The 24,521-nt window shown below is 38.5% G+C and overlaps 1 protein-coding gene across 1 annotated transcript in view; it reads right to left on the reverse strand.

Moving 5' to 3' along the window:
- ZBTB14 (zinc finger and BTB domain containing 14) overlaps positions 1–24,521 on the reverse strand; it is a 178,526-nt gene that overhangs the window by 90,704 nt on the left and 63,301 nt on the right. The window lies entirely within an intron of this gene.

The raw sequence follows: 24,521 nt of genomic DNA on the forward strand, positions 1-24,521 counted from the left end.
CCTTCTTGGTGGCAGGCAATCAAACCCCACAACAGTTCCAGACCAGCATTGGTGGGGTTCTGTCACAATACTTCTTTTACATTGGTGGGTACAGGATAGTTAACACATCACATAGAGATGGTAGGTGGGCAAAAAGGTAACTAGTTTAGTGCTCTGGTGTCTGTGTTTGTACGCTGAGGGGTCTGGAAAAGAGAACTACTCTGACATTTCAAGGTATGTTGCACAAAGACAATAGACAATTTCAAAGGTAAAGACTGACCTTTGTGAAGAAAGCTACAGGCATAGGACATGACTATCTACCATGTTCCACTTTTAGTTAAGAATTTGTACATTCAAACTACCCTGTGTGGTTACTTTCAGTCTCTGAGTTTGTAAGTCATCCATGCAAGCCTCCACTGAGTTTGTGAGGTTCAGTATGTGGCCCCTTCCGTATCCTCAACAGAGAATATATAAAATGGAGTCATTTTAACCAAGCTGCTAAAATTATTACCATTATAAAGGTTGAGGCATGAGGAGAAACTTCATTCTTATTCTAAATAGCCTCAGAACTTAAACATTTTTTAACTTTGCAGTCTTTTATCGGTGCCTGATTATATATCTGATTACTCCCTGAAGGACTCATGTATACATCCACCTGACGTTCATTATTCAGATTATCTAGTATCCACCAGACATGACTAGACCTCCTGGCACCCATCTTCTGAACCACCTAGCATTTGTCATCCTGACAGCCTGACATCTGACTGATAACCATCCTTGACCAATACTAAGGCTAAGAATGTAGGACTCAAGAATTAATTTTTTACTATAAGAACTTTCATCTTTTCTTTCTTCTTTGGAACAGTTCTGGGTTTTTGCCTAGCTGTGTTCCCAATTTGCAAAGTTTAAGACACTTGAATACATTTCTATCATTAATTTCTAGCAAGGCCTCTAGACTCTTTTTGAGTTCATTCAACACTTTCAAGGGTATGTATAGCTCAGAAAGACCTTGAGCCTCATGAAAATTTCCAGGCTGATGCCAGAGGGATAAAATAGCGATAGTGGAATGAATTGTCTGGGCAGGTAAACTTAAGGGCCACCTCCTATGTCCTTTCCAAAGCAGAGAACTCTCATATACATAGGAAGGCTTGGGCATTGTCAGAACATGGCGACAGCTGGACTGCCCACCTGGTCTTTTGAAATATGCAAATGAACTGTATGCAAATTAACCTGGACTTAATCTCTCCCATAGGAAATAAAAATGGATTTTGCTCGTTCTCAGAAGAAATGTTGATGGACCAAGCACAATATATTGACTGGCCTGGTGGGGTAAAAGCAGGGAGATGTAAATAACCTGCTGAATGTGTTGATGGGTAAACTCACCCTAACCACAATGTGTGTTTGGCAAAGTGTGGAGACAGCGCCTGCAAACAAACAAGCAGTCAATCCTTAAACACCCAGATGAATGATTGGGAGTTTTCACTCCCCCTTTCTCTTGTTCCTACAGGCCCTTGAGTTGGTCCAGGAGTTTCCTTTTTTTCTTTCATCCTCTTCTCTTCTCTCAATAAACCCGTTGTTTAACCCTTTGAGTGCCATGAGCAATTTGAAATTTGGATCAATATGAGAGAAAATTATATCAATATATAACCTGACATGCAAAAAGAGAACAAAACAAAATATGAATTATTCCATTGTTATTTACATTTATAGCCATCAAAAAATAAAAATAAAAAAGAATCGCTGGGAGTGACAGTGGCACTTTTGCGAAAATTTGTCAGTGTTGCTCACAGCGATGTTGGCATTCAAAGGGTTAATCCTACAATGGTCTCCAGGTGACTTCTCAGAGCAAGGCTACCTGCCAGGCATGTAGCCAGGACAGGTCTTGAGGTCTAAATAAGGAAGGCTCCAGAGGGATCAGAGGCCATAATGAGACATGGCCATCTAGGATGATGGGTCAGATCAAGTCCCACAAGCAAAGAACAAAGTCACATTTTAATAACTGCCAGGGCACAGCTAGTGTCTGCAAACTGAATGCTCCACACCCTTGAATTTAGATACAACCACCTCAGGGGAAAGGTGCAAAGTAGGAATTCTATATTAACTGGTATTTAAAATCCTAAATTTTACTCAGAGGTTTCTGAAATGACTGAATAATCAATCATTTTGACTGATTCTTCCTGGAAGTTACTAAATTAAGTTCTCTGCTATAAGACAAAATGATAAATAGATTAGCAGTAGTTATTTTTTTAAATCTTGTTTTCTCCATCTGAGAGTGTAGCCTATGAATCTTTACCAGTTTCACTAACATTTTTGAGTGCTTAATACATTCACACAGCAGTTTTGGCTGCCTAAATGCCATACCTTCCATTGTGCATAGCTTCCCCTCTCATCCAAGTCTAAGTTTAAATATTACTCCTATGACATTTTTTCTAACTAACCTTAGTATATCAAACCCCCACCACCACCTCATCCACCCCCGCACCCCCCACCATTTATTCTCTACCAAGGTCCTAGATTCATTACATTTATAACATTTTCCATAATTTCCTATGTCATAATTATTTGTTTGACTATCTGTTTAATGTCTAATTACCTGTTGGGTGCTACACCGTTACTTCCATAAGGGCAGAAACTCTGCCTTTTTCATCATCACAATATTCATAGTGCTTAGCATGGTCTTAGTTATGTAGCAGCCATTCAATAAACACATGTCAAATGACTATCCCAAGCTCCATTCTAAATTATTTTCCTGAATTTATCTTATTTATTCATGAGATAAATGCAATTATTGTTCTCATTCTAAAGATGAGGAAAATGAGGCATAGAGACACTAATTAACTTTGTAAAGGTCACACAGCAAGGAAATGGTAGAGCCAGAATTTAACCTCAAGAAAGGACAAAAAACCTAAGTGTGACTGACTGCAGATCTTGCTCTATCTCTCATATAACATTTTCTTTTTTCACAAACACAAAAGGTGATAGTTGGGCTTCACCATACCTGTGGTACAAGGAGGACAATGACCAATGAACCCACCCAAAGGCCAGAACATTAGGATGTAGGCCAAAACAGTTTTGACTTCTTCGATGAGGAAATTATTCAGTCTAAGAGTGTCGATGAGTTTTTGACAAGAGTTGTGGTTTCAGATGTCACCTGGGATCTCCTTGGGAGAGACTACATAAAATGAGGATGAGATGGGGCTATGTTTGATTTGGGGATAGTTTGGCCTATCTTTAAAAACAAACCATTGAATAATTTTTTAATTACCATACTGCAACATCCACCCTAGTCGCAATCTCAAACCTTAGAACTTCCTGGTCCTAAGGTTCATGAATGAGGTAACAGGTGAGCTGATGTAGGGTATCCTAGGCACACGATCTAAAACTTTTTCATCTTTCCTCCCATTTTAACATTCTCCTGTAATCTCTCTCTCTCTCTCTCTCAATAGCTGACAGCTCTCTCATTTATCCTGGAAGTCTACAAGTGCCCCTTAACTTGGCTTTACTTTCTAAATAATTCATAAATTTACCAACTACTTTCCATTTCTATACCCCTTCCCTAATCAAACTCTCATTATCTCCCACATGAACTATTGGCAATAGTATTTGTAACTGGCCTCCCAGCTCATGTTTTCATATTCATCTGCTTATTTATATTCATCTCCTTTATATTCATCTTTCATAATTGATCAACTTAGTCCTCAGAATGGGAAAGCAGCCATGAGTGTATAAATAAGTAGCTATGGCTTTGTTTCAATAAATAGCTGGTGGGCCAGGTTAACCCTTGATTTATCACATAATTACCAGAGTTATCAGGAGAGAATATAATACTAAACACATTAACTATGTCACTCCTCTGCAAAGAAAAAACTAAAACTTTTGATAATGCCATATTGTCTATAAGGCAAACAATCCAAATAACTTCTAAATTGTCCAAAACATTTGATCTGGTCTCTGTCTACTGTCTAACTTTATATCTCACCACTCCCTGCCTTGTACTTCATATTCCTGTAAAATTAAACTACCTGGTTTTCTGCCACAAATGTTCCCTCGTGTTCCTAGTCTGATATCTTCACATTTTTCATCCTGTCTATAAAGACCTACTCACATTTTGTCTTCACTTGTCTAATTCCTACTTATTCTTCCAGAAAAGACCCAGGCCTCTTTCTGGAAGCTTTCCATAATCTCACAGGATTAGGTGCCCTCCCCTGACTCCCAAGAATCCCTATGTTTATCGCTATCATTGTTAGTACTATACTGGATTGTAATTATCTACTTGTTTCCCTCAGTAACTATAAGAACCTCAACAGAATGTCCAGAATTTTCTTAGCATACAGAAGAACTATAAATATTTTAAATGTTTATTGAATAAAAGTGAATATTTTAATGAATGCAATGAACTAGTTTGATTTTCAAAAGTTTATATAAATGAAACAGGGCTTGTTGAATACTAGCATTGTGTCTGCCACACACATCTTTTGTTATTCAGCATATGTCTGTGTGTGCATGCATGTGTGTATGTACACTATTAGAAATGATATATGTACATATTTAAAATTGTTTATTATGGAAAATGTCAAACATATAAAGAAGTAGAAAGTATAATATAATAAATTCCCCTTCCCCATGTGTCTGTTACCCAGTGTCAATGTATATTAACTCACAGCAAATCTTGTTTCATCTATACTTGTACCCATACCTTCAACCCTCCCATGTCTGGATATTTTGAAGCCTATCTCAGATATATCATTTCATTTGAAATTATTTCAGTATATATCTCTGAAAATTAAGTGTTTAAACATTTAAATATAATCACATCATTATCATGTCTTTTAAAAATAACTCATTCACATGTAAACATAATTAAAGTTACTATCCTTTTAAAAGATTTTATTTATTTATTTTTATAAAGGAGGAAGGGAGGGAGAAAGAGAAACATCAATGTGTGAACACGGGGGACATGACCCACAACCCAGGCATGTGCCCTGACTGGGAATTGAACTGATGACCTTTTGGTTTATAGGCTAGCACCCAATCCACTGAGCCACACCAGCTGGGACCAATATTAGTATCTTTATCCCCTCCCCAATAGTAATATACACTTAAAATACTTTAATTTTGATGCCACTCCTCTTAATGTATACATTAGTATCTAGTATTTTAGTTCTTGCCACTTTTCTCTAAAATTAGATATTGTTTTATACAATCAATATTTGCTTATCAACATATATACAAATAGCTACCTCACTTAAAAATCCCTTTAATGTGAAATCTTTCCATAATAAATTCTTAGATTGTGTTTATATAAAAAATGTCTTTATTTCGCCCTTGTTCTTGAAGGATAGTTTTATTGGAGAGATTTCTAGATTGACTTAATCAAGTACTCCCCCATTCTTCATTTCCCACTCCTCAGGTCTGAATTCCATCTCCATGGCAAGATCTTACGTTCCTATAAACTTTGTATGGACCTTCCTTGATGTCCCTCAGAGGCTATGGTTCTGGGTCCATTTTAGGAATTGTGGAAATATTTGTTCCATTTTAAGATAATATGATTTATCCCAAAGATTATGTTGGAATCTGAACATTTAAATGCCAAACCAAAGAGAAAATAGTATTTTCTAAAAAAATTTTTCTAAATAAATGTATATTTTATCAACTTTCTGTGGGAGATTTTATGCTTAACAAAAGCAATATAGGGGACTTCCAGCCAAGAAGGATGCATAGGTAGATGTGCTTCGCCTCCTTGCACAACCATAAGAAGGATCGCAACTATCCTCAAAACAAAAATACCCAGCACTGCCAGAAAATTGAACCAATGATTTAAAGAAGCCATATGCATTCTGACAGGTAGGTGGGGTGGAGCTAGGGAGTCGAGGTGAAGAAGACTTCATGTGGCAGCAGCTGGTGGAATAGGCAGTCCCACATTCACATGTGCAGGATAACATTTGGAAGAGATACCTTGGGAGCAAGTGATCCCAGCCCCAGGCCACACTGCACAGCCCAGAGTTCCAGCACAGGGAAAATAAAGCCTCATAACTTCAGGCTGTAAAAACTAGTGGGGGATTGGGCTGCAAAAGAAATTGCCAGTCTCTCAGGAGAGCCTACTTAAAGGTCCCACATGTCCTAGAATGTATACAAACCCATCCACTCTGGGAACCACCACCAGGGCAGCAGCTAAAGAGGGTGAAAATTACATGTAAGGGGGTGAAGTCAATGGAAGGGGGGTAAGTACCAAGCAAGCTTCCAGAAAACCAGGCAGTGGCATTGTCCCCTCTTCAACCCCTCCTCCACTATAGAGCCACAAAGGTGAAGTGGAGTGCCACACCTTGGCAAAAACCTAAGGCTCTGCTTCATACAATGTAACAGGTGTGCTATGACAGGGAGTCAAAGGAGCTCTGCCTAATACACAGAAATAAGGACAGGGAGGCTGCGAAATTCAAGAGGCAAAGAAATATGGCTCAAATGAAAGAACAGAACAAAGCCCCAGAAAAAGAACTAAATGAAATGGAGATAGCCAACCTATCACTTGCGGAGTTCAAAACACTGGTGAAAAGGATGCTCAGAGAACTTATTGAGTATGGCAAAAGCATAAGGGAAGATATGAAGGCTACACTAAGTGAAATAAATGAAAATCCACAGGGAACTAACAGTGATGGGATGAAGGCTGGGATTCAAGTCAATTGTTTGGACAAAAGGAAGAAAACATTCATCCAGAACAGAATGAAGAAACAAAATTTTAAAAAATAAAGAGAGAATAAGAAGAGTCTGGAACATCTCCAGAAGTGCCAACATCTAAATCATAGGGATGCCAGAAGAGGAAGAGCAAGAAATTGAAGAATTACTTGAAAAAATAATGAAAGAAAACTTCCCTAATTTGGTTAAGAAAATAGACATACAAGTCCAGGAAGCACAGAGAGTCCCAAACAAGCAAGACCCAAAGAGGACCACACCAAGACACATCATAATTAAAATACCAAAGGCTAAAGATAAAGAGAGAATCTTAAAAGCTGCAAGAGAGAAGAAGAGAGTTACCTACAAAACAATTCCCATAAGACTATCAGCTGATTTCTCAAAAGAAATTTTACGTGCAAGAAGGGACTGGCAAGAAGTATTCAAAGCAACAAAAAGCAAGGACCTACAACCAAGATCACTCTATCCAGCAAAGCTATCTTTTAGAATTGAAGGGCAGATAAAGTGCTTCCCAGACAAGATAAAGCTAAAGGAGCTCATCATCACCAAGCCGTTATTATATGAAATGTTAAAGGGACTTATTTAAGAAAAAGAATATCAAAACTATGAACAATAAAATGACCACAAACACAACTATCGTCAACTGAATTTCAAAAAAAAAAAAAAAGAAACAACAAACTAAGCAAACAACTAGAACAGGAACTGAATCTTAGATATAGAGATTATTTGTAGGGACTTCAGTGGGAAGGGGGAGGGGGGAGAATGGGGGGAAAGCTACAGGAACTAAGAAGCATAATTGGTAGGTATAAAATAAATAGGGGTGTGTTAAAGAATAGCATAGGAATAGGAGAATCCAAAGAATTTATATACATGACCCATGAACAAGAACTAATTTTATTAACCAATGTCACTTCAATAAATTCAATAAAAAAGATTTAAAAAGTAAGATTCCCTTCCTTAAGAAGTCTCCATTCTAATAAAGGAGAAAGAATCTTATAAAACACTACAGTGCAAAGTAGAATATAATAAATCCCATGCAATAGTATAAAAAAGACCATAGAATTCAAATAGATTACTTCCAACTTTAGAGAAATTAGTTTTTATATAAGTTAAAATTAGAGAGTCATGGGAAAAAAATGTATAGAGGTTAATTTAAATAGACAAGTACCCATAGGTAAATGGGTCTCTGTCCATGGAAAAGTATTCATTTTACACTGGTCCTGAGACTTGAGAGTTTAAATGAACAGCAGCCCCAACACACAAGGAATATCTAAACACCACAATATTTTGTGCATTTTTGTGTATTTAACTTTGAACAACTTCATTTTACTGACCACTGAATTTGTATGTACCCTGTATGTATGCATATACATTTATAATATATGTATTATATTATCAAGACTACCCTGCCATGCTGGTCAGAGAAGAACAATTGCTTGGAATTCACATTTATACCAACACAATCTTCACTTTCAATAAACCTTAGAAGGGATAGTGCCCATTCCCATAAATCTCATTCTGATGATATTATGTCTCATTGGTCAGAACCTCTGAATATCCACTACTTCTCTGGATCCCTAGAGGTAGACTGTTCTTTCTTTTCCCTCACAACTCTTGAGAAAACAAATTTCCATCACAAATAATGGGTTACTAGAGCTACAAAATATCCTGACCCCCAGTTAAGGAGATTCTCTGTTTAACAAAACTACTATTGAAGTAAAATAATTAAAAATAATATTAATAATAATTCTTTTGTAAGAGAGATGCGATGCTATCTTTGAAATAAAACGTTACTTCTTATCTCTTCTCTAGGTTCAAGTCTGCCTAAACAGCCTCATGCTTCTATTTAGGTAAATTTTAAACCTTATAACTGGGACAACTCTCATAGCATAAAAAATAAAAATATTTTTTTAATTAAAATAAATAAACCACGAGTATTACTGAAAGAGACAGTCTACTATGCTCTTGGAAATTTCCACACAGAGACTCTGATCCCAGTATTGAGCTATCCCTGCCCTCTTTTAGACTTCTTCCTCCTTCTTTCATACAACTCCCAAAGTTCATCCATTTCAATTGCATTTATTGAGCATCACTGTACTAAGCCAAGGATATACTATTATAAATAAGGCAGTCTCTGCATCCAGAATCTTACATATATAGAACCATAGACTGGAGGAGAGAAAATAAGAAGAGAATAGGATAGATAAGATTTCTAAGGACTGAATCCTGAAGTATTCCAATGTTCAGAAATCAGGAAGATAAAGAGAAACCAGCAAAGGAGGCTGAAGCAAAGAAGCCAATGTAATAGCTTCACACCTGGCCTTTCTCTTTTCCTCCTCATCCTCCCTCTCCCCCCTCCTCCCTCTCCCCCCTCCTCCCTATCCTTATTTCTCCCCTAAAAAGGAGTAATTTACTTACTTAGTAAGTTTAGGACAGAACCTGGTAGTCAATGACTCTACTCCTTCCTTTTTTCCTTGCCATTAGGGAGTTGGTAAAAAGCCTGTGCTGTTCTGTTTCCTTTTGTGATAATATCTGCAGAGACTATGTGAAAAAACCTGCAATTCTCTGTGCTGCCCATGACTTTGATGGGTAAATCTACCTCATTCATGAAATTCATTTGTCTACAAATCTAAATGTTTCATCAATATTTAAACAAGCTCAAATCTCTTCCAAACAAAAACAGAAAACAATATCCCTTAATGCCACACCCATTTTCACCTATAACCATATTCACGGCCTGATTAGATCATTCAAAGGACCTAAGTATTAAGTTATTCTTTCTCATACATAATACAAACATTTAAATAACTGACAGGAAGCCCAATAAAATTAGAAGTTTATGATGACTCCTTTTGTTCTTCATTTTCAAATTGTGAAGTACTAAATTCTTTCGATTTGCTTTGTTTTGGTGTTCCTTAAGCACATAACCTGCTAAATGTGTAACCCAGAATTTGCCCATTCTCTTATGTTCACAACCAAATGCTTAAATTTTCTATAACTTGCCATCTTTATTTCCTTATTTCTCCTCCCACTATTTCATTAATATGAATTCTGTCATAATCACTACATCAAAGGGTTAATTTCTGAGATTGTTATTGACTGACAAGATGTCTAACGGAAATTTTCCAGTCCTTATTTTATTATAGGTCAAGCACTGTGTGTGATCAGAAAAGGCTTCACTGAAAAGGTGACATTTGAGAAAAAAAAATTAGAAATGGCAAGAAAGCAATGAAAGTGGACTTCTGAGCTGAGGAAACAAAAAGGAAGTCCTGTAAATTGCAGTGTGCATGGCATCATCCAGAAACAGAAATAATAGTATGTAGGTGAGGCTGGGAGCACGAGGGCAAAAGCAAAAAGATACATCAGCATGTTAACAGGAGGCCTTGTAAGCAATTTTAAGAATTTTGGCTCTTCCTAGAAATAAAATGGAAAGACACTGGAGGGTTTTGAGCATAGAAATGACATGAGCTGATTTATCTTCTTTGTTGTTGTTGTTTTTATACTTTGTTTGTTTTTCTATTACAGTTGTCCCACTTTTTCCCCATTGTTCCCTCTTACCTCCTCCCCTGACTTATCTTTTAAAAGTGTTGCTCTGGGTATGCTGTTGAAGGGAGACCAAACAGAGAGTAAAGGTAGAAGCAGGAAGCCGTTACGAGGTTACTAGAGTAATCTTACACTGAGCAATGGTGAATAGATCAGAGCATTACTAGTTAAACTGGTGAATAGTGATCAGATTCTGTATATATTTTGAAGATGGAGCCAACAGAATTCGCTGATGGATTAGATATAGGGTTTGAAAAGAAAGAGGGAAGTCAAAGATAATTCTAAGATTTTTGACCAGGGCAACTGGAGAGATGAACTTTCTACTTTCTTAGATGGAGAAAACTTCAGAAAGAGCCAGTTCATAAACTAAAAGCAAAAACTCACTTAGGGACATGTTCAGTTTGAGACATATTCAATTTTAGATATCCAAGAACTCTCAAGAAACCAATTGGATATATCAGTCTAGAAATCAAGGAGAGGTCTGGGCTGGAAATAGAAATTGGGGAGTCTTCAGTTCTATATATGGTGTTTAAATCCATGAGCCTAAACAAGATCACTGAGGAAGTAAAGTTAGAAAAGAGAAATGAGATCTGAACACTCAATATTTAGAGCTTAGGGAGGTGAGGAGAAGCCAGCAAAGGAGACTGAGAGGAGCACCCAGAGAAATTGGAGTAGAAGTAGGAGAGTTTTATACTTGGAAACTAAGAGAAAAAAGACTTACAAGATGGAAAAAGTGATCACCTATATCAAATGCTACCATCAGGTCAGGTAAGATGAGGATTGAAACATGACATGAAGGTCATAGGTGATCTTGATACATTCAGGATAAGTAAAGTAACAAGTATGAAAGTCTGATTGAAGTAGTTTAAGAGAGAATTGAAGATAAAAGAGAGACTGAATACAAACAACTCTTCTGTGGAGTTTCACTGTAAGGGAAGGAAATAAAATGGGCATTAGCTAAAACAAATGTGAGAATTTGGGTGGAGGAGGAGTAATGATTCAGGAAAGAGAGAAGAGAATTTCCTGAGTATTTTCCTAGACTTTGAGGGTCCCATCTTAAGAGGAAATGGGATCACAAATGAAGTGGTTAGCCTTTGCTTATCTGTCTATAGTAAGTTTAGTTTATCTATAATAAGAAGGAAAATGCCAGGTAAATGGACACAGATAGTTGAATGGGTGTAGATGTGGTGAGAGGTTTTGGAAGTTCTCTTCTGACTGCTTGTTACTCGATGCAATAGGATGCAAGCTCATCAGCTTAGAGTTAGGATTGAGGAGGAAAATTTCAGGTGTGGGTAATATGAAACAATCACTCAGGAGAGTTGAAGAGTGAGTACTAGTAAAAGCCCATATGATTTCCAGGCAGCATTATGGGCACATTTAATATTAACAGTCACATAAATAGAGCCCACTTCAGCATGGCTTTGTATTTTTCTCTAGCATCAAGCATAAGTAAGCAGCAAGTACAGAACAGAAGTAGGATTGTGGTTTTTCCAAGAAGATAGAATGAAGCAAGAGGTCAAAGGAGTCAAGCATGTATGCAAAGGAGTGATTATAATGATGTTATGGAACAAATGTAAATTGAATAAAGTGGTCATGAGCAGATAGAAATTTAATAAAGTTGTCCTTCTCACAAAAGGAGTGAGAAGCAGTGAAACAGTAAGCAATCAATTGATTATAGGTGCTGGTAGAAAAGCAACACTGGAGTACAGTTATTAGAGAGGACTTAGTAACTTAAGAACTGATGGTAGGAGGGTGCTTGGGATTGAGATTAATGGTTGAAAAAGAGGAATGTCAAAGATGAGAGGTTGTAAATGTGAATGTGAAGATGAGTTATGGAAGATACTGCTATATTCCCATCTAATCTATTCCTTCTTAGTTCTGAGCACACAGCCAAATAATACACCCCATTTTCCCCTGCAGGTAGGTGTGGCAATGTAACTAACTTTTGGTCAAAGGAATGTAAGTATAAATAAAATCGATAAAATAAAATCGATAAAAAATCTCTACCAGTATATCTTCCATTCTCTTCCCCTACCAGCTGGGTGAGAAAAGAAGAGCCTGTGACCTTTGATCCCTGAAAGGAAAGCCCATGCCCCTTCTCATTGATTGGATTTTTCACTAGTAAGAAAGAAACATCTATTGTGTTAAGCCACTAAGATTTTGGGATTTACCCAGCAGCTAGAGTTAACAACTCATACAATGGTGATGCCATTAGCCAAGACAGATATTCAGAAGCAGGAGCTTATGTAGAGGTAAAGATAAAGACTTCAAGCTATGCCCTGGCTGGTATGGCTCAGTTGGTTGGATCATCACCCAGTAAATCATAATGTCATGGGTTCTATCCCCACATGCCCAGGTTGTGGATTTGGACCCCAATGAGGGTGTGTACAAGAGGCAACCTACTCCTCTTTCTCCCCCCTCCCCCTTACCCTCTCTCTAAAATCAATAAGCATGTCCTTGTGTAAAAAATTTTTTTAAAAGATAGACTTCAATTTAGGCCATATTTAATTTGAGATTCTTTTGACATATCCAAGCAGCTAGAAATAGTGGTCCTGAAATAAGAAGGGACTTGGAAGCAAAGATTTAGAAGTTTGGGAAATACAAGTGACTAAAGCCTTGGTCCTGATTGAAATTGTTAGAAATAGTAAAAACCGAAACCAAGGAAGCTGAGATGCAAGATTTATTAAGAGGACCCTGCCAGGCTGTCTCAAAGGAGAGAACAGCAGCTGGCGTACAGGCTGACAAGGTTTTAAAGGGAGGGATAGAGAATGACTGGAACAGGGTATTGGGGTGCCTAGTGATTGGTTTGGCCTGGGGGTAATGGCAGGAACAATGGGTTGAGTCTGGGGGTAACTGCGCGAACAATGGTGAGAACAACGAGGTACTTGGTGTTCTGTTGAGTATGTTGTTCGGGAGAAGGTGATATATTGTGCATGTTGCTGGGGAGAAGAATAGAATAAGGGAGTAAAAAAAAATTTCTACCTCCTACTGGTGTTTTGCAAGATTAGAGGAACTTTTCACTGGACTTCTCAATAGTCATTGTTTGTGGTTTTTACTTCCTGCTAATCAACTTATTGGGTGGAAGTTTTTGAGGCTCTTACTGAACCTAAGAGAAATAACATAGAAAGACAGTATGGAGGAAAAAAAGGATGAAGGCTTTGGATGAAGAATATCAGCATTTATAGAAATGCAGAAAAAGAGATCAGAAGGTAAGAGAATACTTTCTCAAAAAAATTTTATGATTGATATTTTTACAATAAACCAAAATAGTTGGTCTTAGAAGTCTCTTTTAAAGGACCACTTAACTTGTTAAACTGATAGTCCTATAAACCATATTACTGCCTCTGGTTTTAAAATCTTAAATTCTATGAACTCCTTAATGCTTTGCTTCACACAGTGAAAGTTCTAAAATTTGATAAAACCATCCCTCATACCTAAAATGACAAAATACATTTAAATACTATGTAAAAATTTGAAACCAAAAGTGGTCTCTGATAAATTTTCTGACACAACATTTTGTACTCTTCAGTACATTCATTGTCTTACCTGTATCATCAACTTTTTAATGTTTGATCCCTTCAAAAATGCTTTCATATGTATTATTCATTAGATGCCCCTATCAAATCTATAGGATTGGTTAACATAGTTAGGGCTCCAAATATCTGACAACTTATCAAAAGAGAACATTACCTTAATATGGGGCCTGTGTCAAAATAAAGTCCATTATAGAAGGCAAGAAAACTGTCTTCCAAGGATATCTACAAGACAAATATATCCATTTTTAAATACTGTTTCAATCCCATAGATTATCCATTCATTAAGTCCTAGTAGCTTATGAGTCTCACAAGTTTTTTTACTATGACATCAGGGAGCATCTTACTTCCTGACTCACAGTTTGAGTCACTGTAAATGATCTCCCAAAGAGAGTGAGCAAGTGATAAATGGTGCATCCTGGACAACAAAAACAACCATTTATTTGATAATCACACTGTCCTTTGTTGTAAATGCTTTTAGCAATCATAAATTTATTCTGATTAATTCCTCACAGATGAGAACATGATTATGCTTTTACTTGCCTAGAGAAGTAGCTATTTTGAGCCCTGGCTGGTGTGGCTCAGTGGATTGAGTGCTGGCCTGCAAACTGAAAGGTCACTTGTTCAGTTCCCAGTCAGCGCACATGCCTGGGTTGCAGGCCAGGTCCCCTCTTGCAGGCATGCAAGAGGCAACCAATCGATGTTTCTCTTCTTCTCTTTCTCCTTCCTTTCCCCTTTCTCTGAAAATTAAAAAAAAAAAAAATCTTAAAAACTATTTTAAAAAGTAGCTATTTTGGCTGCTCTTGTTGTGTTTATGCAAATGAACAGGATAAATTAAAAGTGGACTTAATGCAGTTCCTTTAATGATGAGGGTAATCTTAGGGAGAAAAATCATTATTCAAGGAAAATCACAATGATCAGTGGTAGACTATAAAGTAGTACAACTAACCGTCTTTAAAGTTTCTTTTCATTTAAAATATGTTTTCACTTGAAAGTTAAACTATGTCTGTGGTATCATCAAAGATATTTAAGTTACAGGCAAGAAGAATGTCAAATGCCTTGCAACTGGATGTCTTTCCAATAAGACAGTCTTACAGATTTAGAGACTTGTTTGTGGGTTATGTTACATAAATTAACATGTGTTTTCTGTTTTCAAAGGGCATAAGCCTAAGATCTCATTACCTGAGTGATTGTCTATATGTATAGGCCTCAATAATCTTGTCTGCATTGCTGCCTCCTGAGACTCAATGGTTTGGCTGAACTAAGTGGCTGGGTTGGTAAAGAATGGGGTGGTCTGTGGGCTTCACTTTAAAACTGGTTTCTCTTTTCTATCCTAATGGCTTGGACCAAAAGGGCCCAGAGGTCTGAGAGGGGGGAAACCTAAAATATATCCCGCAGCCCAAACTAAGTATAATGGGCAAAAGGGTTTTGGACAGGTGAGATGTGCCAGGCACACCTTCCTCCAAAGAAGCCCTTTCTTTTTCCCTAATGTAGAACATTGAAAAATTAATCCCTGCCTTTTGTCATCTAGTAGTTATGGAGTGAACGATGTCTTTTAACCCTGTTGCCAAATCTGTTGCCCCCAGAATACAACAAGGATGCCAGCCTGTTAAACCAAGCACGCCATTGTCCGGAGACCGCCAACTGACCTGGAGTCTGCACGATCCTTCCCCATGTGGAAAGGCCACCCTCCCCTCCACACCCCAACCCTTATTAGGGATTTCTGGACCCAAGGGTAGGTAGGACGACGACCATGTCCAGCTTGAAGCAGCTAGAGGAGCTTGAGACCTTCGTCCATTGTCCTTTATGATTATAAAGAGTCTTATTATCTGAGAGGGAGGGATTGTTATTTTTTATTGTTAAAATAATTAATCATTTATTTATTTAAAAAAAAGAAGAATATATGAAAGGGTGAAGCGGGAGAGCTTGTATGTATGAACCATGGGCATGGACTTGGGGGGGGATTGCTGGGGGGGCGTGCTGGGTGGAGGAGAGTAAAGGGGAAAAAATTGGAAATATTATAACAATATAATCAATAAAATATACTTTTAAAAAGTAGCTATTTTGAAATATACCTGATTTAACTTGTTTTCTAAAAGAATTTTGAGTCAAATAAAAAAAAACATTCAATGCATCTCATAAAGGCCAACCTCTGTTTAGGCCATCTCTTCTAATATCTTCAACTATTACTCTAAAATGATCAAATTTCCACATACTGATTTTATGTGTTAACTTGGCAAGACTATGGTGGCTAGTTGTTTGGTCAAACAATAATTTACATATTGTCATGAAGGTATTTTTGGATGTGATTAATATTTACAATCAGGTGACTTAAAGGTGAGATTACCCTTCATGATGTGAGAAAGTCATTCAATCAGATGAAGGCCTTAAGAGCTAAGAACAGTTTTCCAAAGAACAAATTTTGTCTACAGAACAGAAATTCTGCCTGAAATTTCAGCCTTCAGACTAAGAACTGCAGCATCAGCTCTTACCTGAATCTTCAGCTTGCCAGTTTGCCCTACAGATTTCAGACTTGCCAGTCCCTACAATGGCAAAAATCACCCCCTTTTTAATAAATGTAATATATTTAACATTCTCTATAACCTTGTCCCGTTCAAAGCAAGCATGTACTGTCATTCAATGTATTTTTTCTTAAGCCTTTTTTTTTTAAAGTGTATTTTATTATGTTGTTAAAGTAGTTTCAAATTTTTTCCCATTTGTTCCCTCTGCCCAGTACCCCCCTTCCCTTCAGCAATCCCACCCGCCTTAGTTCATGTCCATGGGTCATGCATATAAGTTCTTTGGCTTCACCCTTTCCTATATTATTCTTAACATCCCCCTGTTGATTTTTTACCAACCAATTATGCTTCTTAATCCCTGCACCATTTCCCCACTTCTCCTTTCCCCCCTCCCAGCTGGTAACCCTCCAAATGATCACCATACCTATGATTCTGTTCCTATTCTGGTTTGCTTAGTTGAATTTGTTTTTATTTTTTAGATTCAGTTGTTGGTAGTTGTGAATTTGTTGTCATTTTAGTGTTCATAGTTTTGATCTTCTTTTTCTTAAGTAAGTCCCCTTGACATTTCATATAATAATGGCTTGGTGATGATAAACTCCTTTAGCATTACCTTGTCTGGGAAGCACTTTATCTGACTTTCCATTCTAAAAGATAGCTTTGCTGCATAGAGTAATCTTGGTTGTAGGTCCTGGTTTTCATCACATTGAATACTTCTTGCCAGTTCCTTCTTGCCTGCAAAGTATCTTTTGAGAAATCAGCTGATAGTCTTATAGGCACTCCTTTGTAGGCAACTCTACACCGCTCTCTTGCTGCTTTTAGGATTCCTTCTTTATCTTTCACCTTTGGCATTTTAATCCTGATGTGTCTTGGTGTGTTCCCCTCTGAGTCCAGCTTGCCAGGGACTCTCCATGCTTCCTGGACTTGTATTTCTTAAATATTAATGTTTTTAGAACCACAAAATATTAGAAGGAGGAGAAGAACAAAGAAAGAAAGAAAGAAAGAAAGAAAGAAAGAAAGAAAGAAAGAAAGAAAGAAAGAAAGGAAGGAAGGAAGGAAGAGAGAGAGAAAGGAAGGAAGAGAGAGAGAAAGGAAGGAAGGAAGGAAGGGAGAGAGAAAGGAAGGAAGGAAGGAAGGAAGGAAGAAAGAAAGAAAGAAAGAAAGAAGAAAGAAAGAAAGGAAGGAAGAAAGAGAAAGGAAGGAAGGAAGAAAGAAAGGAAGGAAGGAAGGAAGGAAGGAAGGAAGAAAGGAAGAGAGAGAAAGGAAGAAAGGAAGAGAGAGAAAAAGGAAGGAAGGAAGGAAGGAAGGAAGGAAGGAAAGAAGAAAGAAAGAAAAAGAAAACAAGCATGGTCCTTGTTCTCATTTGTTTTAAGAAATTTTTTGGTAGAAAAGACTTGATAGATAATTTCCTACAAAAACATATCAGTAAATATACCCTTGATTGAAGATTTAGAATGAATAAAATAAGAATGTATTAGTCAGGATTCTCCAGAAAAGCAGTACTACCCTTACAACCTCATTTAACCTCCCCAAATGCCTTATCTTCAAAAACAGCCACATTGAGGATTAGGGCTTCAACATATGAATTTTATGGGGACACAATTAAAATACATTAAGAAGTACATTAAGAAACTAAAATACATTAAGAAACTAAAAAAAGGGGGGGAGAGAAAACTAAACTCAAAGCTAACAGAAGGAAATAATTGAGATTAGAGCAGATATAAATAAAATAGAGAATAGAAAAACAATAGAATCAATAAAACCAATAGCTTGTTATTAGAGAAGAAAATCAACAAAGTTGACTAACTTTAGCTACACTAGGAAAGGAAAAAATAAGATGAAAATAACTAAAATCAGAAATGAAAATGGGAACCTTATAACCAACTTCACAGAAATAAAGATAAAAGAATCCTATGAATAATTGTCCACCAATAAATTAGATGAAATAAACAAATTCCCAGGAACACCTTAATTACCAATACTGACTCAAGAAGGAATAGAACAAAATTATAAGAAGACATTAAATCAATTATTTAAAAAAAAAACAAGCAAACAAAGACTCTAAACTCATTAATGTTTAGGGCTTCTCTGGTGAATTCTATCAAATATTTAAAGAATAATTAACAACAACTCCTTTCAAACTCTCCTCTTTAAAAAAAAATATTTTCTTTGTATTTAAAAAATAATTTTAAAATTTATGCCATAGTAAAAAATTCAAACAGAAGGAGGTATACAATAGAAAACTCATTTTCTCACTACACATTTCCAATCCCAGGAGTTTCAGTATCATTCTAGAAGTATGCTGTCCACAAATAAGCATACTTTTAATTAAAAAAATCATATTTCATGAGCATCTTCCACATCACCACATTCAGACCTGCTTAGTTCTTTTAAGACTAGATAATTAATTTAAGCAATTGCCTATAGGTTGACATCTTGATGGGCCCCTGTATTTTATACACAGCATCTTTACATATTAGAATAATGAATGGGAATGGGTGAGGACTAAGGTACATTTCTCCTAAAAGTTTACAATTTTCATTGACTAGAATAGATTCTAATGATTGAAATATACTTTTGAAAGCAGCAAGGCTAAGCTGGCAGGTTGACTCAGGAGCTTAGGATCTCATTGCTACTAAAACAATCACATACTAATGCTCTCTCAGATGAGTAACTATAAATCACAGCAAAGAGTAGAAGAGTAGCTTACGCATTAAAAAGGTCACCCTTACTTAATGTCAAGGAAATAATTCAAGTATCTCAGCCAATAGCAAAATAAAAAGAAGTAAATGTTTCAGAACAAGCTGTTTTATTAATTTGGTATCAAAAGATGGTCGAAAATAAACCAGAAGACCATGGCAAGTTATAGCTGTTGTGAGAAACGCTCACAATAAAAACCGGGACACAGGACTTGAGCAGTAAAGCGAGGCCTTTATTCACGAGTCTGCAGAGCCCGGCGCACCCTCATAGCCAGGACAATGTGCGCCCCAAGTAGACAAAGGAACCTGGTTTTATAGTCTTAGCTTCCCCACCCTAACGCAACTAGTTTCCCCTCCCCTCTCCTCCTTCCCCGTTTCTCCATGACTTGATACTCCGGAGGTACAATCTAACGCGTTCATCTAAATGCCCCTATTGTGATTTGTGAATATGCTAATGTTATCCACTCCCTTCTCAGAGATCCTTTAATTACATTTGCCCTTAAGACCCTTTAATTACATTTGCCTTTTGTTACCAATGACTTTGCTACTGGTTTGGGAGTTACTATGACCTTGTTTCTAACACTGTGTAAATGATAAAATCTTATATTTACTGTTTAAATTCATCAGTTCAAAGAATTCCTTTGTAAAGAAGACGATAAAGAAGTTTACATGCATTAATTCCAGACTGCATTACTCTTTGAAAAATATGACCTACCAGTTAGAATTTGGGTATTATTGCTACTTTTTCCTTCATGTTTGCATCATGGTGATTAATGAACATTCATTTTCTGGGCACATTCTTTTCCATATAACAGGAAAAACAGTGAACCTTTAGTGAAAATAGGTTAAGTAGCTAAATGGCCTTCCTTTTTGAGGCAGTTATTTATGTCCTGAAATAGTGTAATAACTTGAAGAAGAACCTCCTTTGTCATGTGCTATCATAAAGGGAAAGGAATGATGAATCCACTCAGGTACCAAGTAGTCCTTCAGTCATTGCTGGATTTTGAGACAAATTCAACAGCAGTTTCAGAACGTGAACCTGGGAGATCTGGTAAAGATAGCAGTGTAGGCAAATGTGGCTCATCTCTTCACATAACCACATCAAAATTACAACTAAAATATAGAACCATCAGCCAGAACCATCAGATATCAAAATGAATGGAAATCTGACAACTATGGAATTAAAGAAACAACATCCATTGAGACAGGTAGGAGGGGCACAGGCTCAAAACAGGCTGGTTTCTCACCCATGTGTGGTAGGTAAAAATTATGACGGGATATCTGAGTGAGGAGTCACAGCCCTGCACCAGGCCCCCCAGCCCAGGGTTCCAATGCCAGAAATTTTAAATCCCCACAACTTCTGGCTGCAAAAACAGCAGGGTTTGAGTTAGTGGAAGAAACTGCTGGAGCCCCAAGCAATTCATCTTAAAGAATCCACACATGGACTCACCTATTCAGACTCACTCCCTCTGAACGCCAGCACCAGGATAGCAGCTTGAAAGGCACCAGTGGTATACAGGGAAAAGCTGAAGTGTCTGGCATCAAGGCCATCAGAGGCCATTGTCTCTTTTCTAAACTCTCCCCCTACAGAGCCAGCAAGTTGGTGCCATATCTGAGAATCCAACAACCTGGCTAATACTGTTTGACCTGGCTAGATTTCCATAGACTCTGCCCCACCCAATTTTGGGGCCCACCCAAGCTGCTTTTCCATATGAATGGCTGGTCTTGGCTCTTGCTTCACAACTTCCTAAATCCTACCAAACAAGCAACAGTTGGGCTCAGTGAGCGCAAGGGCCACCACTACCAGCAGACAGCTTAGATTCACAGCTGGGCTTTGCCTGGGAACCTCAAAGCCCAGCATAAGTAGCAGCCATCTCAAGTGGCTTTATAGCTCAGGCAGGGTGCTCCAGGCAAAACACGGGTGGGGGCTCACCTTGGCCTGCACCACCCAGTAAATCCATGGCCAGCACACCTAGTGGGCAGTGTAAGAAACAAGGAAACAGTTACTCCCAAACCAGTAGAAAATCATTAGTAACAAAGGACAAATGTAATTAGAGGGTTTTAAGGGCAAATGTAATTAGAGGATCTCTGAGAAGGAAGTTGACAGTATTAGCATATTTACAAATCACAAAAGGGGCATTTATATAATCGCATTATATTTTAACTCCTGAGTAACCAGTAATGGAGAAGAAGGAGAGGGGAGGGGAAGCTAATCACATTACTATAAAACCAGTTTTCTTTGTCTACTTTGCAAGCACATTCTCTTGGATGATCATGCGCCAGACTCTGCAGACTCTTGAATAAATGCCTTGCTTTGCTGCTCAAGTTCTGTGTCCCAGTTTTTATTGTGAGCGTTTCTCACAACAGCTACAGACCACATCAGAGCACCACCACCCTGCCCTTGCACAGCAGATCCTCCACAGAGGGTGGAAGTTGGTGGTCAGTGGTCACAGACAATCTTTGCAGCTGACTAGCCTGGGTAAATTCCTCATTGATCTACCAACAGCAACCAACTACAAGAGGAGGGTGTACTCAACCCACACAGAGGGCACACTTCAAGCACCCAGCTTGGTTGATAGGGGAGGCTGTGCCACTGCACCCTGCAGGACACCTTCGATCTTCCAGTCAGGGCACATCAGAGAAGGAAAACTCTGACTCCAAAAAACCTCCGCTGCCTTGCGGCATACCTCTTCAGGGGAAAGGCTAGGGGAGTAAACCCCGACAGAAAATCCGGAGCCGGAGTCCCTAAGGCAGTTTGACGTTGTAGTCAACACCGGCAACTCCTGCGGCGCACCTGAAGCCAAGCTGTATTGACTCCATCTTTCCCTTGGACCCTTCAGCTGCGAAGAGAGGGGGGGTTTGCTGCATGGGCAACAGCAGACCCTCCATATCACCCTGCCCAGGCTCTGTAGCTTCAGCTTCACTGGAGAGGACACTCCAGCGTCATCGCAAGATGTCGATTCAACACGGGAGGAGACAGATACCGTGTAACTCCCGAGTCGGACTGCACAACCATTCTCGGCGGTGCAGATAGACTCTTAAGAAGCTACACCATCGTCTCTCGAGACGGACGGCTGCTGATCGACTATCAAAACACGGAGTCCGAACAACTCTACCGAGACATGCTGCATGTCCCTCCACAACTAAGAAGGAATACAACTACCTCAAAACTAGAGACAACCAGAAGTTCCAGAAAATCAAGCTGCATGGAAGTCCAAAAAACAAAGATATAAAGAAGAAATACTCATCAAGACAGATAAGATAGGCAGTCCGGGGCGGAGAGGACACGGTGTGGTGGTGGCTGCAGTGGCAGCAGTGGCAAGTTGGCAGAAAGCACAGTCACATGTTTTCAAAAGTAGGGAGAGAAACCTGGGTAGTGTTCTCAGCCCCAGACCACACCGCATAGCTCACAGTTTCAGCGCCAGGGAAAATAAAGCTTCATTGTTTCTGATTTTGCAGGCCAGTGGGGGTTGGGGTAGAGGAAGAAACTGCCAGTCTCTCTGTAGAGTCCACTTGTTTAAAGGGCCCCCACAGTCCTAGAACATCAGCAGACCCACCCACTCTGGGAACGATGGCCAGGGCAACAGCTAGAGAGGCACCAGTCTCATACAGAAATGGGAGAAGTGCCTGGAAAAGGGGTGAGTGCTGAGCAAGCAGCATCGTTCCCACTCAGACCCCTCCCACATACACAGTGCCACAATGTGGTCAAACAGGTCGCCCATACTGAAGAATGCCTAAGGCTCTGTCCCTTACAATGTAACAGGTGTAACAAGTGTACTGAAGACACAGAGACAAACAAACACAGAAGCCTGTCAAGATGAGGAGACAGAGAAGTATGGCCCAAAAGGGAGAACAGATTAAGGTTCCAATGGGAGAACTAAGCGATGAGGAGATAGCCAACCTAACAGAGGAGGAGATAGCCAGCCTAAGAGATGTAGAGTTCAAAATACTGGTGATAAAGATGCTCACAGGCTTGATAGATATGCTTAAGTACAGCAAACACATAAGGGAAGAAGTGAAGGCTATGCTAAATAAAACTAAAGAAAATCCACACAAAACCAATGGTGAAGGTAAGGAAACCAAGGTTCAAATCAATGATTTGGAACATAAGGAAGAATTAAGAATTGAAAAAAATGAGGAGTGGCTTAGGAACCTCTGGGACAACTTTAAATGTGCCAACATCCGAATCATAGGGCTGCCAGAAGGAGAAGAGGAAGAGCAAGAAATTTAAAACTTATTTGAAAAAATAATGAAACAAAGCTTCCCACATTTGGCAAAGGAAATAGACATACAAATCCAGGAAGCACAGAGAGTCTCAAACAAGCAAGACCCAAAGAGGACCACATCAGGACACATCATAATTAAAATGCCAAAGGTTCAAGATAAAGAGAGAATCTTAAAAGCAGCAAGAGAAGAGAGTTACCTACAAAGGAATTCCCATAAGCCTATTTGCTAATTTCTCAAAAAAAACTTTGCAGGCAAGAGGGGGTTGGCAAGAAGAATTCAAAGTGAAGAAAAGCAAGGACCTACAACCAACATTACTCTATCCAGCAAAGCTATCATTCAGAATGGCAGGGCAGATAAAGTCTTTCCCAGACAAAGTAAAACTAAAGGAGTTCATCCTCACCAGTCCCTTATTATATGAAATGTTAAAGGGACTTATTTAAGAAAAAAAAACATAACTATGAACATTAAAATGACAACAAACACAACTATCAACAACTGAATCTAAAAATCAAAAACAAAAACAACCAGAACAGAAACAGAATCATAGGTATGGGGATCATTTGGAGGGTTATCAGCTGGGAGGGAGCAGGGGGAGAAATGGGGAAATGGTGCAGGGATTAAGAAGCATAATTGGTAGGAATGAAATAGACAGGGGGATGTTAAGAATAGTATAGGAAAGGGTGAAGCCAAAGAAGTTACATGCATAACCCATGGACATGGACTAGGCAGGGAGGGATTGCTGGACATTCAGGGAGTACCAGGCAGAGGGAAGCAAAGGAAAAGAAAATTGGGACAACTGTAGCAGCATAATCAGTAAGATATAATTAAAAAAAAAAACCTGAACCATTTCCTGTAAGCAACACTTGGAACAGGTCTGTAACATAACTGTTAAGTAGGTGGTCATTGTTAACAGTCCTGTTTGTTAACAACTTCAGTTCGGCCAGCTGCACTGTGGAGTTGAGGGGACCAGAGAAGACATCCTCACATACTTGATTGATGTATATCTTTACCTTGATTTGATTTTCAACATTCACACTTGGCTTACTCAGTGCATTTAAAGCCTTTTCTTTAATACTGTGGTTGAGATAATTGATTTTGCTTCCAGCAATTGTTATGCCACTCAATTCACAAATCATGACTTGGTTAACTGAAAAACCTGTATGCTACCCAGAGTTCCCAAAGGTCTTTCAATAATTACAGGATCCTCAGTTGACTCCAGCAGATAAAGGACGTTCTGAAGTTGTTCAGCGTTTAGGGCATCATCATATGGACCACTGGTTAAATCTGCGACTGGGAGGGATGCAGTCGAAACCCTGGCTGCCTCACCACTGGCCTAC

The sequence above is a fragment of the Furipterus horrens genome, unplaced genomic scaffold (genome assembly GCF_987537825.1).
Source record: "Furipterus horrens unplaced genomic scaffold, mFurHor1.1.pri manual_scaffold_8, whole genome shotgun sequence".
In the NCBI taxonomy this organism is placed as follows: Eukaryota; Metazoa; Chordata; class Mammalia; order Chiroptera; family Furipteridae; genus Furipterus; species Furipterus horrens.